Source organism: Lynx rufus, unplaced genomic scaffold, assembly GCF_022079265.1.
Source record: "Lynx rufus isolate CCGP_SWC_20201006 ecotype Redwood Valley unplaced genomic scaffold, mLynRuf1.p SCAF_7, whole genome shotgun sequence".
In the NCBI taxonomy this organism is placed as follows: domain Eukaryota; kingdom Metazoa; phylum Chordata; class Mammalia; order Carnivora; family Felidae; genus Lynx; species Lynx rufus.
In genome coordinates, this window is record NW_025814889.1 from 135,446,327 (window position 1) to 135,458,411 (window position 12,085).

Consider the following 12,085-nt stretch of genomic DNA (forward strand, 5'->3'; position numbering starts at 1 on the left):
GCCTGCTTCCGATTCTGTGTCTCCCTCTCTCTCTGCGCCTCCCCCGTTCATGCTCTGTCTCTCTCTGTCCCCAAAATAAATAAACGTTGAAAAAAAAATTCAAAAACAGAAATGCATGATAAACTATAACCACGCGAAGAAATTGTAATTACGTAGCTGAGCAAGAAAGGGATATCCCCAGGGTCCAGAACAGAGAAAGGAGAAACCAGAGCGGTGATCCTGAGATCTGACCCACGGCTCCCTCGGGGAGGGATGTGAGAGAGGGGTGGAAGGGTATCAGAGCCAGTAACCCAGGACCCCGGCTTTGGCCTCCACGTTTAGGTGAATGTAGAGACGGGAAGGAAGATCTCCAGCTGACCGGAGGTAGAGAGTTGAAACCGCGACTTTTTGTGAAATCAGGCTCCTTAGAGATCGTCTAGGGGCTGATCGCCCAGTGAAAGGGGGGCTAGGCAAACCCTATCACAGGGCACAGGGGACAACAGGAGGCTTGTCTACCACAGAGCAGCGGGCGCCTTCCAAAAGGATCTTCTGCAAACTGCAAACTGCAAACTGCCTGTCGGCCTTGAGTGGGCCGGAGGTCCAGATTTAGATTGCATGCGTCGTCTGGGATTCTCAGGTCGAGAGAAAAAAAATGATCCCAAGCGGGTGATAATCCTAGAGCACCTGGGAAAGCAGATGTAGAGTGGCTTTAGAGGGACCCTCTTACACCTCAGGTAGCAGTCTCCAAGTCCCACAGAAGAAACAAGCTCCGTCAAAGATGAGCTCACAACATCAAGTCGCAGGACGATGTGGGAAGAAAGAGAGGTCGCCCCGAACGTGTCAGCAGGGGCCACAAACGTGAGGATTAGAGCCCTAAGACGCGGAGACAGAGGAAGAGCTGGCAAACGAGAGCATGTGTAGAGTGACTGAAGGCCGAAACGAAAGAGTCAAACTCCCAAGAAAATGAAGGCAACAAGAAATGAAGGCAAGAATAAACAGGGTTGGACATTTACAGATGGAATGATACGGTGTCTGAGATTTGCCCCCAGATAATCTCCTGGTGGGGAGCCGTGGGGAGGAGTAGGTCCACAGGAACGGCCACGGGCTGATACTTGTTGAAGGTGGATAGTAAGAAGTACGTAGGGGCTTTTTATTCAATTGTCTCTAATTTTAAATACACTTGAAAATGTCCGCAACGAAAATTAAAAAAACAACAAAATGCAAATCTCCAGGTAGAATTTCTAGAAACGAACAAGAGAAGTAAGGAAACGTAAACCTCAGGGCAGGTCTGGAAGGCAGAGTGTACACAGATAAAGAGAGAATTGAAGGGCACCTGGGGACTCAGACAGTTAGGCGTCCGACTCTTGGTTTCGGCTCAGGTCATGATCTCGTGGTTCGTGAGTTCGAGCCCCGCGTCGGGCTCTGCGCGGACAGCACGGAGCCTGCTTGGGATTCTCTCTCTCTCCCTCTCCGATGTGTGTGCGCTCTCCCTCTCAAAATAAATAAATAAACTTAAAAAAATACTTTAAAAAAATGATCAGGGGTGCCTGGGTGGCTCGGTCGGTTAAGCGTCCGACTTCGGCTCAGGTCATGATCTCGCGGTCCACGAGTTCGAGCCCGCGTCGGGCTCTGTGCTGACAGCTCAGAGCCTGGAGCCTGTTTCAGATTCTGTGTCTCCCTCTCTCTCTGCCCCTCCCCCGTTCATGCTCTGTCTCTCTCTGTCTCAAAAATAAATAAACGTTAAAAACAAAAATTAAAAAAAAAAAGATCAGTATTCCATCTTAAAAAAAGAGAGAGAGAGAGATTTTATGAACCAGAAGATATAAAAAATTATCCAGAATGCGGGGCACCTGGGTGGCTCAGTCGGTTGAGCATCACAGCTGTTGATTTCAGCTCAGGTCATGGTCTCATGGTTTGTGAGTTCGAGCCCCATGTCGGGCCCTGCACTGACAGTGTGGAGCCTGCTTGGGATTCTCTCTCTCTACCTCTCTCTGCCCCTCCCCACCTCTCTCAAAGTAAATAAATGAACTCAAAGAATATATATCCAGAATGTAGAGAGGTAAATATGTGAAAGGTTTCAAGAGAGATTAAAAGACGCAGAAGAGAGATCGCCACGTTAGAGAGCAATTTGACATTATCGGGGCGCCCGGCTGGCTCAGTCAGTAGAGAATCCCACTCCTGATCACAGGGTCGTGAGTTCAAGCCCCATGGCAGGTGTGGAGCCTACTTAAAAAATTTTTTTTGACATTATCTAGTAACATGCTATGACCCATAAGTTTTACTTCTAGGCAAGTATCCTAAGGAAACTTACGTAGGAGCACAAGGCTGTGTGTAAGAACGTTCCCAGCAGCACTATGTGTAATCGAGAAAAGATGGGAATAAGTCAAATGTCCTTCGGTGGCAGAGAAGATAAATCGATTGCATTTTCTCCATATAACCAAGCACTACAGAGCAGTCACAATAAACCGCAGTTACATGTATCTACATGGATACATCTCAAAAAACGTAAATGGCAGAGGGATCCTTCAGAACGAGAACTTTTACTTAAAGTTTAAAAAGTGTAAAACAACACACTACATATTGTTCAGGGGTACGGACACTTCTAACAAAATGTACTATAAATAAACGGGCTTGCTGCGTATGGTAATCAAGCATCAAGAAGACATAAGCAGCCTGAGCCCCTATGCACCTGACAGCATGTCACAAAGTGTCAGAATTACACGGAGAGGTTGACAAGTCCATTGTGCTAGTTCGGATCGCCCAAGAAACATGCCCAGATGGAGTCAGTTGCGCAAGACATTTGTCGGGGGCAACATCGGTGAAGGACCAAGGGGAGAAGGTACGGAAGCAGGCTTGCAAGGCTTAGCCCACTTAACGCAAGTGTGACATGGGAGAGGGAAGGAGGAAGCCGCGGACCACGGTGACTCAGAGGAAGCTTTGTCCAGGCAGGTGGGTTGTCCCCACGCAAAGACTGGGGTGGGAGTGGTCCCCGCTCAGGCTCTCGTACCCCCTGGTGATTAGCCACTGGCCAGGAGCAGCCCGGGGAGGTGGGAGGTGGGAATGTGGTTTGGGCTTCGGTGATAGAGTAGATGTGAAGGTGTCATGGTTGGAAGCTCTCCGTGGACCCCACTCCCTGTGGCGGGTTCCTCTGAATCTGAGCGGCATTCGACCATGGCTGCCACAGACACCATCACAGTAGAATGTCATACTCTACATAACATACGGCCCTCAGTCACTGATAGATCAAGCAGGCCAAAATAGAGATGTTCTCCTAAAGACGAATGGACGATAATAGACCCCTATGTCCAGGAATTAGACAACAGACCTTACAAAGAGCACAGGGGACTTTTTAAAAAATCACGCATGTAGCAGGTCACTAAGCCACTTCCAACCCATACAAAGAACTGAGAGTTGGCCATGATGAAGTCAGATTAGAAAGGAATCCCAAACCATTTTTTTAAACCCATATGTATTGAAATTTAAATTTATAGATCATCCAGTAGAAGGGTCAAAGATATCATGTGGGAAATCAGAACATATTTAGAATTGAAAGATAATTAGATCACCATGGGCTCAAAGTAGACAGACGCCGCTAAAGGAGTGTGCACAGGGAGATTTACAGCCCGACACACACACACACACACACACACACACACACACACACACAAGAAAAGAAGAAACATTCAAAATGAATAAGCTGAGTGTCCAGTCCCAGAAAAGAAAGAGAATAAAATAAAACAACAAAAACAGAAGTAGAAGGAAAGAAATAAGGCAATAATAAAGGACAGAAATTAAAGGGAGAAATGAAGGGAGGAAAACCACAGCCGGGTCTCAGAGAAGGCCGGTCAACCAGGCAGAGCTCTGACGAGAGAGGCTGAGGACATAAAGGAGAAGGCACCAGGCATGTTGGGAACAGACAAAAAGAACCTAACACAGCCAGAGCAGAGATTGAAAAATAAGGATAGCTCAGGGGCGCCTGGGTGGCTCAGTGGGTTAAGTGTCCGACTCTTGGTCTCAGCTCAGGTCATGATCTCACGGTTGGTGAGATTGAGCCCCGCATCAGGCTCTGTGCTGGGGGTGTGGAGTCTGCTTGGGATTCTCTCTCTCTTTCTCTTTCTGCTCCTCTCCCACTCGCTGTCTCTCTCTCTCTCTCTCTCTCTCTCAAAATAAATAAACTGAAAAATAAATGAGGACTGGGGTGCCTTCATGGCTCAGTCAGTTAAGCATCCGACTTAGGCTCAGGTCATGATCTCACGGGTTGTGAGTTCAAGCCCCATGTTGGGCTCTGTGCTGACAGCTCGGAGCCTGGAGCTTGCTTCGGATTCTGTGTCTCCCTCTCTCTCTGCCCCTCCCCCACTCACACTCTGTCTCTCTCTCCTTCAAAAATAAATAAACATTAAAATTTTTTTAAAAAAATAAAATGACCACGACTAAGGGTGCCTGGGTAGCTCAGTCGGGTAAGTGTCTGACTCTTGGTTTTGGCTCAGGTCATGATCTCACGGTTCATGAGTTCGAGCCCTGCATTGGGCTCTGCACTGACAGCACAGAGCCTGCCTGGGATTCTCTCTCTGCCCCTCCTCTGCTCTCTCTGTCTCTCAAAATAAATAAACTTAAAACAATTTTTTTTTAATGACCACAACTACAATACTATATTTACAGGTTCCCCTGCATCTCAGGGTGGCATGTGACACAATTTTGGCCAATGAGTTATAAATAGACATTTGCTAGGCATATTTTTTGAACACTTTTTTATTTATCCACCCATCCATCTATCCATCCACTCGTCCATCCATCCGTCCACCCGTCCATTCATCCGTCATTTCTGAGAGCCTATAAAGTGCCAGGCACAATATTTAGGTACTTGACATAGAAAATGAGTGATATTTGTCCCCTGCCTTTAAGTAGCTACACTATTTGGGAAGACAGATAAGGAAACAATTTCAATACATTTGTGGCAAGTAAGCGCTATGCTAGAGGTAAACGAGGAATCATTCTTTAATGTCTTAATATTTTTTCATTCTCTTATTCAACCAGCGGGATCTGTTTGCCTCAGGGAGGATTGTGATTTCCGAGGAAGGAATGTAACAAGACAAAAAAAAAAAAAATGACCTTTTTGCCTTTTGAGTGTTAGAGCAACTCTGAGTGCACAAGACAACAGTCTTGAAACTGAGCTTGTGTCAGAGAAGAAAGGGACTTTCTAAATTCCAAAGGCTCCCCTTTAAGAAATGGCAACCGAGTCTGGCTGACTTGGACATAATCAGGGTACAGGGCCAGAGGATGTGACTTGGGGAAGTTGCCGTCAGGTAGGAAAAGACAGGAGATCTGATAGCAAGATCGTGGGTCCCTCCTCCCAGTCCAAACAGCAGGGGGAAGGCCCAGCACAAATGTAGCACCAGAACACCGGGCTGCCGGGCGGTGGTTTTGAAGGATACTGGTGGGGAACCCGAGAACCAGGCAGGACAGTGGGCACAGGACAGGCAGCCAGGAACCACCTCGGCCACACGTCTTAGAGCCAGAAGCCTGGAGCCTGGACCCCATCTTGGGAAGAAGAGTAGAAGGAGCCTAACAGGGGCAACTTGGTGGCTCAGTCAGTTAAGCGTCTGACTTTCGCTCAGGTCTGATCTCTCAGTTTGTGAGTTCAAGCCCCGCATCGGGCTCTGTGCCGACAGCTCAGAGCCTGGAGCTGCTTTGGATTCTGTGTCTCCCTCTCTCTCTGCCCCTCCCCCACTCAGGTTCTGTCTGTCCAATCAATCAATCAATCAATCAATCCAGGGAACCTGAACCTGAATGTACTTGAACTATCATCTTGATGCATCTGAGTTAATGCAGGAGCTTCTGAAGCCCGAAAAGGCAGTTAGCTTTGATTAGCAAGTTCATGGTGTTTTAATTTTTTTGTTCATTTTCTGCCCTTGGTGGGAATGGGGACTTGTGAGCCAGACAGAATCAGTTACACATCATTTTCAGTTATATGTCTGTGTACCTCTGCTTACAGCATGAAGATTTTTATCCCACGATGGAGGCGTGCACAGCATGCAAGGAGCCAGGGGGGCTGGGTGTCAGGGGGCCAGGTTCATGGGCGTTCAGCCATGCAGGGCCCCAGCCCCAGAAAGGCCTGTATTTAGAGTTTTATGCTCCATGGTGACTATCTTGAAATTCTTAATAATTTTACCTTTGAATCTGTGTTTTATACGTGAAGTCGAACGGGACAATGGAAGCGTGGGGACTTGGGGTCCTGGCTCACAGACTGTCCCACCTCCCATTGCCTCTCTGCACTAGACGGTTCTCAGCCACCTGCCTCCTGGCCTTCCCCCTCTCCACTCCAGCTTGCTCTGCGCTCAGCCCAGGCCGGTGACTCAGTCATGTTGATGGAAGTTGGGGGGTAGGGCGTAGGGGAGCCCAGTGGATTGCTCTAGCCCTCTGTTCCTAGCAGAGGCCTCAGGACAGACGTGGTGGCAGCCGTCCTTGTCCTGGGGTGCCTCTGCTGTGGTTTGACTCAGTGTGGACACATATCCGCCCAGCTCCTTATCCAGGCACCAAGTTGCATTCCCTTGGGGTTCCCCATCCACAAAAGCTGGGGTGGCAGGCTCATGGGAAGGGAGATTGACTTCCTGCCTCCAGCCAGGGCACCGTGGTCCCACTATGGCGAGAGGGGGATCCTGACAGCCTCTGAGGATGGGCACCGAGCACCCTCATGCCTGCGGGGGCACGACATTAACAAACAAAAAGCATCCAGGGGCGCCTGGGTGGCTCAGTCGCTTGAGCGTCCGGCTTTGGCTCAGGTCATGACCTCACGGTTGGTGGGTTCGAGCCCCGCGTCGGGCCCTGTGCTGACAGCTCGGAGCCTGGAGCCTGCTGTGGATTCTGTGTCTCTCTCTCTCTGCCCCTCCCCTGCTCGTGCTCTTCCCTATCTCTCGAAAGTAAATAAACAGGGGCGCCTGGGTGGCGCAGTTGGTTAAGCGTCCGACTTCAGCCAGGTCACGATCTCGCGGTCCGTGAGTTCGAGCCCCGCGTCAGGCTCTGGCCTGATGGCTCAGAGCCTGGAGCCTGTTTCCAATTCTGTGTCTCCCTCTCTCTCTGCCCCTCCCCCGTTCATGCTCTGTCTCTCTCTGTCCCAAAAATAAATAAACGTTGAAAAAAAAAATTAAAAAAAAAAAAAAAGAAAATAAACATAAAAAAAAAAAAAAAAGCATCCTGTCCAGCCTCAGAGGAAAAGAAAAAGCCTTGTACGTTAGCGTCTTTCACGGCACTTTTTCTTACTTTCTGAACAGGAGGCCTGCGTTTTCCAGCGCACCCTGGACCCCAAAATTCAAGCAGCCGGCCCTGGAAGGAAGCCTGCTGGGCCTTTGGCTGGGCTGGCCCATCACTAACTAGCAGGCCACCGCTTTGATGGCCAGAACACAAAAGGCACCGCCCTGTTTCCTAGGCTACCCCAGCGTCACAGTCAAAGTGGGGCTTTAGAAACGCCGAGGCCAGATTCGGGCGCTGGCTAGTAACATCTCCAAGGCCTTCCTGGGAGGGTTACCCAGAGCTGCCCATAGCCCGCGAGGCCCGAGAGAGTGTTGCACCACTGGGCGCCTCGATCCCCATCAGCACAGATTGGTATATCACTAGCTAAGACGTCTGCTGTGCCTACTGTGTGCCTGGTGCCCCACTAAGCACTGACTCACTTAAACCTCTCATCACCCCCAATGAAATTTGCACTTAGCTCTGCCATTCTGCATGAGGAGGGTGTGGATGAGTAAGGGGGTGGAGGCAGGATGTGAACCTCAGCAGGGAAAATGGAAATTTAAAAAAAAATCTTTTTTAATGTTTATTTTTGAGAGAGAGAGAGAGCACACGCGAGCGAGCGCTAGTGGGGGAGGGGCAGAAAGAGAGAGGAAGACACAGAATCTGAAGTGGGCTCCGGGCTCCATGCTATCAGCACAGAGCCCAACACGGGGCTCGAACCCATGAACAGTGAGATCGTGACCTGAGCTGAAGTCTGACGTCTCACCAACAGAGCCACCCAGGCGCCCTGAAAATGGCAATTTTAATAATAAAACACAGACACCTGAGAGGGCGTGCTGGAAACCTGAACGCAGGGGCTGAACACGGAGTTTCACCAGCCCCCCCAAAATTGTCCCAGACAAAAGGAAACACTGAATCAATAACGTTATGGTGACAAAGCACCCACTCTGAAGAGCTTTGGTGAGGCTGGGCGCCCGCCTTGGGGTGGAGAAGGGCAGGGAGGGCATCTGGGACAGAGGAACACAGGGGTGGTGTCAGAAGGCTGGTGGCACAGACACATCCCAAAGCATCAGATTGCTCACCTCCGTCCCAGGCCCTTAGGATTCCAACGCACGTTAAGCCCAGGCAGCAGCCCCCGTCTCCACTGCCTACCACGGCCGGACACTGACTCTAAGCAAATCATGCCCATCCCAGGAAGTCATTTGCTAAATCTGGTTGGCTTAGAGGCCAGAGTGAGAGTTTAGATTTTTTTTTTTTAAAGAGTTTGTTTTTGTTTGTTTTTCTTTTTTTTAATGTTTATTTATCTTTGAGACAGAGACACAGAGCGTGAGCAGGGAAGGGGCAGAGAGAGAGGGAGACACAGAATCCGAAGCAGGCTCCAGGCTCCGAGCTGTCAGCACAGAGCCCGACGCGGGGCTCGAACCCACGAACTGTGAGATCGTGACCTGATCCGAAGTCAGACGCTCAAGCGACTGAGCCACCCAGGCGCCCCAGAGTTTAGATTTTTAATAAAAATGTTATGTACTTGGCTGTAGCTGACTTATTGGAAGGCTACCTCTATTTCTTTCAGTCACAGGGGCTCAATTCCATTTTCAAGGCTGACTAATTCCCCCCTCCCTCCCAGCAACTACCACCTCACCCAGCCTTCTCTTTCCCCATCTGACCCCGTGTCCCTCTCTGTGTTTCTTTTTCCATAGTGCCTGGAGTCGTTGGGTTTTCTACCCACCTGCGGTTTGTCACAGCCCTTAAGCCTGCGGAGGAGGAGTGGAGGGGTGGGGTGGGGGTGGGGTTCAGCCCTCAGTTCACCCTCAAGCCAAGGGCCAGCCCCTCCCTCCTCGCCACTCATTTGCAAACAAAGCAGAGACCACACTTTGATGATAACTCTGCAAAGTTAGAACCGTGACCTTTGGAGTACAATAGTTCCTGGGAAAGTGCCTGCGTTTTACACATTTTTACGGAGATCTTTGCCAAAGAATCCCGGAATTAAAATTCGGTCATTTGCAAATTAAACCGATTTTTATTACAAAATTGTTTTAAGTTTATTTATTGTTGAGAAAGAGAGAGACAGATTGTGGGGTAGGGGCAGAGACAGAGAGGGAGACACAGAATCCGAACCAGGCTCCAGGCTCCGAGCTGTCAGCACAGAGTCCGATGCGGGGTTCAAACCCACGAACCGCAAGATCATGACCTGTCAGACCCGAAGTCGAACGCTTAACCGACTGAGCCACCCAGGCGCCCCCCAAAACTGACTTTTAAAGTAATATCTAACTCAGGGCTGCCTGTTTGTATGTGTGTGCGTATGCATTCACACATACACATTTCACGCACACGTGCGTGTGTACTTAAGCCTCATCACTCCTCTGTTAGCTGTGGAAATAAACAAAGACCAACCACACGGGAAAAGCAAAGGTCATTTCTCCTGAACTTGCTACAAAGGAGCGGGCCAGTGTCACTTGCATCTTGGCAAAGATTCAAAGGCAGGCAGCGTGGGGGAAGGTTTATAGTGGAAAAAAGGAAGGCTTTAGGAGTGACCTGATTGGAGGCTGTTGGCCCCGGGGAAGCTGTTAGCCTGAGAAGTGGCTAACTACAACGGGGTGTCCTATATGATTGGTTAGGGGTATATGCTCGGCTTTCTCCGGTTGGTCCTAAATTGGAAGGGGGGGCAAAAATTAGGGAAGCTGTCAGTTATTAATCTAGATCTGGCCATTTGGGGTCAATTGCTCTAGAAGCTGTTTAGCTTCCTGGATTGCCACTGGAGATAGGAATCCAGCTCCCTGCAAGTCTGATTTACAGCAGCCTGGCTTCCCCCGTTGTTTATTATAGGTAAGGGGGTTGGCTTCCCGGGCAGGCTGCTGCAGCCTGTGAATCAAAGCTCTATTTTTATATATGCTCTGGCCATTGCCCATTTTTATATTCAGTGTCTCAGGATAATTATGTAAGAATTGGTCAAATATGTCCATCCCTTCTCTCTGAGGCATAAATCTGTCCATTCAGCATGTTTAAAAGGTGACCTTCTCAGTGAGCAGCAGTCATCTGCTTAGGCACCAGGGTGGCTCACTCAGTTAAGCATCCGACTTCGTCTCAGGTCATGATCTCACGGTTCGTGGGTTCGAGCCCCGCATCGGGCTCTCTGCTGTCGGAGCAGAGCCTGCTTCAGGTCCTCTGTCTCCCTCTCTCTCTGTCCCTCCCCTGCTTGCCCTCTCTATCAAAAAGAAGAAAAAAAAATACCGTCAGATCTCAAACAACTTCATAGAGCAAATCCACAAAAATGACCCTTTCTTAAAGGGCAGCTGCCTCACACACAGAACCAAGCTTGTGTGTGGCAACAGGGTGGAGACCATACATGAACTAGACGGGGAGAGACCAGCGTGGCATCTCCTCGACTTTGGGTAAACCATTTGTTGGATTCATTTCGTTTCACATTTCTTACTGGCACACTGACCATTAAAACACCAGTTCCCGGGGCGCCTGTGTGGCTCAGACGGTTGAGTGTCCCACTCTTGATTTCAGCTCAGCTCATGATCTCATGGTTGTGAGATCGAGCTCCACGTCGGGCTGAGCGTGGAGCCTGCTTAAGATTCTCTCTCTCTCAAGGGGCACCTGTGTGGCTCAATTGGTTGAGCATCGGACTTCGGCTTGGGTCATAGTCTCACAGTGTGTGAGTTCGAGCTCCACGTTGAGTTCTGTGCTGACAGCTCGGAGCCTGGAGCCTGCTTTGGATTCTGTCTCTCTCTCTCTCTCTCTCTCTCTCTGCCCCTCACCCACTCACTCTCTGTCTCTCTCAAAAAATCAATAAACAGGGGCACCTGGGTGGCTCAGTCGGTTAAGCGGCCAACTTCAGCTCAGGTCATGATCTCATGGTCCGTGAGTTCAAGCCCTGCGTCGGGCTCTGTGCTGACAGCTCAGAGCCTGGAGCCTGTTTCAGATTCTGTGTCTCCCTCTCTCTCTGCCCCTCCCCTGTTCATGCTCTGTCTCTCTCTGTCTCAAAAATAAATAAATGTTAAAAAAAATCAATAAACATTAAAAAAGGTTAAAAAAAAAAAAGTCAGTTGATGAGCAAATTTTACTCCCTGTGCAGCCATAATTCCCCCTTGTGTGGAACACGATATATTCACACAGGAACCGGATAGTGCAGACGTTCTGGATTTCTCTCCCAATCTAGGTCATGTACGATTCCCATGCTGGTGTCTTGGTTCTGTGTGTGAAGCGGCTGCACGTTAATAATGTGTGATTCTTGCAGGCTTGCTCTGCGAGGTTGTTTGTGATCCGACAGTCTACAGCAGGCAACTGTTCTTCATTGATAAGGTCACCTTTTAAATTTGCTGAATGGACGGACTTACCCTTCGAAGAGAAGGGGCGGATTTGTTTGCAAACCCATCGGGCCGCGGGGAAACGAACGGAACAAGATCTGGGATGATGACGGGTATTTTACTGGGAAAATGTCCACGCAGCTCTTACGAGGTAACGTTCACTTGCTCAGGACGAGAAGGTCTCTATCAGGCATCAGCTTAAAAACGTGCCCTGTCTGCTAGCTGCTGCCGCCCTTCTCGGTGAGCAGGTAGGGTTTGGGGACTTGTACCCGGAAAGCAGGTGAGGTCCTGTGTGTGAAGTCTGTGAGGGAGTCACCTCCCACCTGGGGACGGCGGTGGGTGGGGGGCGGGTTGCAGTTGGATGGTCCATAGACCCTGGTGGAAGAGGACAGAGGAGGGAAAGGGACCTCTGCAGTGACCAGAGGTGGGGGGGGGGGGGTTGGTGAGACACATATGTGTGCTCCCCCCCACCCCCCCGCCCCAGCTTACTCTGAAGGCTCCTTTCCTCCTGTATTAGCTTCCTACAACAGCCTTGGTGACGGATGACCACAGACCGGGTGGTTGAAAAC